Source organism: Bombus bifarius, unplaced genomic scaffold, assembly GCF_011952205.1.
Source record: "Bombus bifarius isolate JDL3187 unplaced genomic scaffold, Bbif_JDL3187 scf7180000009721_frag, whole genome shotgun sequence".
Lineage (NCBI taxonomy): Eukaryota > Metazoa > Arthropoda > Insecta > Hymenoptera > Apidae > Bombus > Bombus bifarius.
Window position 1 is genome coordinate 4,302 of NW_022885293.1, and position 4,233 is coordinate 8,534.

At 35.4% G+C, this 4,233-nt stretch overlaps 1 pseudogene; it reads left to right on the forward strand.

Moving 5' to 3' along the window:
- Positions 1-515: 515 nt before the first annotated feature.
- On the forward strand, positions 516-1,689 carry LOC117215553 (annotated as a pseudogene).
- The last annotated feature ends 2,544 nt before the right edge of the window (positions 1,690-4,233 follow it).

Genomic DNA, 4,233 nt, shown 5'->3' on the forward strand with positions numbered 1-4,233 from the left:
AAGGATGCTAGCCGCCCTTGAGGGAGGGTTGCTAGTGGGAGACGTCGTTCGTGGAAAAATAGGTCTCTCCTGTCTTCCCGTAACTGGGACAAAGACTGTGTATCTGTTGAAGGATTTTAGGTAACTAGATATTAGTGTTTATGACGGTCCTCGGGCTAGCCGATCACGTACTGTGGAGACGCGTCGACATCTGGTAAACATCCTGCCCGGAGAATAGGATCTGCGTGTGGCGAGCTACGGGGCAGAAACCGTTTGAATGTTTACTGCCATGTGCCGCTACAAATCTTTCTTTTAAGGAGAGCTATAGGATTACTTAATGCCTTTGTTAGATGGAGAGTTCGTCCCGTTGACCGTGTGACACCAATTACCTCTCAGAGAAAAGACATCGACTCCCGACTGTCGGACGCCAACGCCGCGACGCATCTTAGTCCCCATCAGAGATAAGGCCCCAACCCCGACTTTCGGACTCCTTGGAATCCACACCAAACCCCCCAACATCCCCAAGCCACGGTGTATATAAGCCGAGACTTCACCCAGCCCGGGGAGTTCTCGTTCTAGTTGCTGTTCTTGTACAACACCCCTTTCTCTGTTCAACGTTATTCTACTGTAAGTGCCAAAGTCATAATAAAGTTCGATAAAAGAGAATTAATAGTTGGGCTACGACTCAGCTTTCTTTTCTCTCGCAACCCAAGTATCCATTTTACGTGACATTTTGGCGATCCGTGCCAGGATCCATCAACTTCAAGAAAACGAAATTACGCATTTCGGATGCGATCGACTGCAGATCAGCTCACTTTGCGTGAAAACGACTTCTACGGAAAGCGGACTACGGTCATCACCAAAACTGAAACTGGTCACGAAAAGAAGAATATTCAGGTAAAGAACTGGATTCTTTTAAATATTATCGTACTCGTCGCAATAGCTTCGCTAGTACAGACTCCAACAACAGTACAATAACCACTATGAGCAAAAAATCAGAAGACACATCTTCTGTTAGCCCTATGGCTACTGGTGTGGATCCAAGTATTCGGGCCATACTAGACGCTATGCAGAAGCAGAACGAAATCAAGTTAAGAAAACTGTTAAAGGAGACTATTAAAGAAGCTACTAGTCGGAGTTATCAGGGTAGTTTAGTTTCTAATAATTTGAACAAAAGCTTGGAGAAAACAGACGTTACTGTAGGAAATGAAGAAATGGTTTTGAAAGAATTTTCAAAAGAATTGCAGTCTAATGTAGAAAATTCTTATGAAAAGAAAGTATCAATTGACACCGCTTCACAGGATTATATTTTCATTAAAACAGACTTAATGTTTGATGTCAATAGCTCGACAGAATACCAGAAAGAGTCTGTGAAACGAAGGAAAGAAGATATTGCAGTATTGTATAATGATTTGTCACCATCTTCGTCACAAGATACTCAAAATTTACAAGAATGGTTTGACAAAAAAAGTAAAAGTTTAGGAGAAGCAGAAAAAGATCATAACAAGAAGGATAATATTTCAATGAGAAATATTTTGGACGGCGATACAAATAAAGAAAACCAAATTGAAACGAAGGAATTAGAAGCAGTTAGTAAATCAACTGCTGAAAATGATACAAAATCAATAGACAACGTTGAACAAAATATATCATTAGAATCCATACAAAAAGCAAGAGATAATGCTTACAATAATGAACATTTGCTTATAGAAGAAGACCAAATGATGACAGCGAAAAATGCGTGTGACACTACAGAATCAAAAACTTCAGCAGATCTTATGTCGAGAAATTTAGATGCTAATACACAAGAGAAGTCTTTAGAGAATAAAGATGACAAGAATCCATCTCCATCTATGTTAGTAGTAAACGGAGCAGTCGTTATAATGTTGCTGCAAAGCCTGCTACTTCGCCAAAATTTGAAGAAATTGTTTATAATCAAACCAGACAATCAAACACAAATAAAATTTTGCGAAGCGCTTTAAAGACGAAATTAATCGAAGACAAGTCTGAAATAATTAATAAACAAAAGGCATCGGAAAATGTAGAAAATAAATTTGCCAAAGAAGAAAAAAGAGGTGTTAAACAAAAATCAATTTCAGATAGTTAAAACGAAACAACTGATACTCGTCAACGAAGGGAAGTTCTTTTAACGAACACAGCTAGTGATAGCGATAGGTATAAATCTGTAGAAAATGATAATGCAGCAACGGGTGTAATAATGTAGTAGAAGATTCACAAGAATTATCTAATAAAACTAAGTTATCAGAAATAAGGATTGCACTTAACAAAATTGAATATACAAAAACTATTTTACGGAATAAAAAGAATTCATTAGAGAGAGAAAGAGGAGTAAGGAAAAAGAAGAAAATGTACAGACAGAAATTATTTCAAAAAATATATCAGATGATAAATGTGATTTGCTTTAGAAAAAAAAAATATTATCCACAAACTACATTAGGAATTTATCTATTTTAGTGAGGAGAAAGAGAAAGGATAGAGGAGTTGATCAATAGACTGTGGATTTTGAAGCGTTTATGAAAAACTTACAATTTTAATAAAATATTCAATGTAAAGTCTTTGTTATAATATTCAGATAGATAGATGAAAAAAAACTGAATTTGCATAATTACTCATGGCTTATTGATCAATCATGCGACTCGTTCAGAGGTAACTCGAGTTGTAAAGGCGACAATTTATTAAAAATGGTATATCCGACGTACGATGCATTTGCTCGTGTTAAACTATTTAAATAAGTATAAAAATCACGCGAAAAAAAATCTACTGAGAATAATGTTGAACTAGTTAATAATAATAAATCATATAGTGAAACACAAACCTTAAATCAAGATTTTAAGTTCAAAAAAAAAAAAAGAAAAAAAGAAGAAAGAAGTTGATAAAATGACAGCAACATGTAGCAGCAGGCGAGAGAAAATAAGCCAAATTTCTAAAAGAAGAAACGATGCTCAAGAACTCGAAATTTCTCGAGTGGATATGCTAAACAACGAATTTAATGAACAGTTGAAAGAACGTGAAACAGCAATAGAAGACTTACATCAAATGTTAAAGCATCAATCGGAAATTCATAAAGTTACCTTAAATGAAGCAAGTTTGAAAATAGGAGAACTCTCTGATAAAATTAAATGTTTTAAAGGAAAAGATAGCCAGATACCGAAACGTAATGAATTACTCGAAGAAGAACAGAATAAATGGAGAAATTTAGAAAAAATGATTACAGAAAAACTTGAAGAAGAAAAATCCCGTTAGGAAACAGCTGAAGACGAAGTGAGAAAGCTTTCCAAATATAACGAGCAACTTCTAAAAGATTATCAAGAAATCCATAAAAAAAAAAAAGAGAGAAAGGAAATACGCTGAGGTTGTTCATCATAATCACAGGTAAAGAATTAAACATGTACCTCAACTGAAAGATAAAATCAATCGACAGGATTTATATGCGAAGAACATAAGAACACAATATATAGAACAGCACAAGATGATCGAAAAATTGAGAGCAAAAGGAAAACGTGTGCATAATAAAGGTAAAGAGAACACATAATGTATCTTCACCAGGGGCGCATGATCCAAAATTAAATAATAAAATAAAAGGTTTTGTTACTGAAAAGTTAGAGAGATTTCATGACAACAAAAGCATTGCCTGTGCAGAGTGCAGTGTATCAATGTGCACTAAAAATGCAAGCAACGTGACGATTACTTTTAGAACACCACAAGCACCACGAAAACACAATCAAGACCAAACAAGATCAAGTTCAAAAGTGAAGTTACGTGAGCTTATTACTGCTAACGACCAAAAATTGAATTACGATCCCGAGCATCAACTCGCTGATCTTCAAGTAGAATGTTCCGACAAAAACAGGACGACACAAGATTTCGAGAAGCACATAGAGGACATGAAGGAGGAAGTGCAAAAATTAGAATTGCAACTCGACGAGTTACAAAAAAAAAAACACACACACACACGCACGTAAAAAGAGTTCAATCTTTTGGAATACAAATTGAAGAACTAACAATAAAATTAGAAGAAATAACATAAGTCACAAATATGAACTTGACTTGCTGGAACAAAAAAAAAAGGCCAAACTTAATTCATGTGTTAGTAATTCAATGGAGGAACGTGAAGCTGGAGCTAAAGATGCAAAAGAGATAAAATGTAGTTCTTGAACCACAAGGACAAATAATCTGCCCTTCAATGTGAACTAGACGAACTAAAGGGTGAATATGAAAAAATGGGTGATTTTG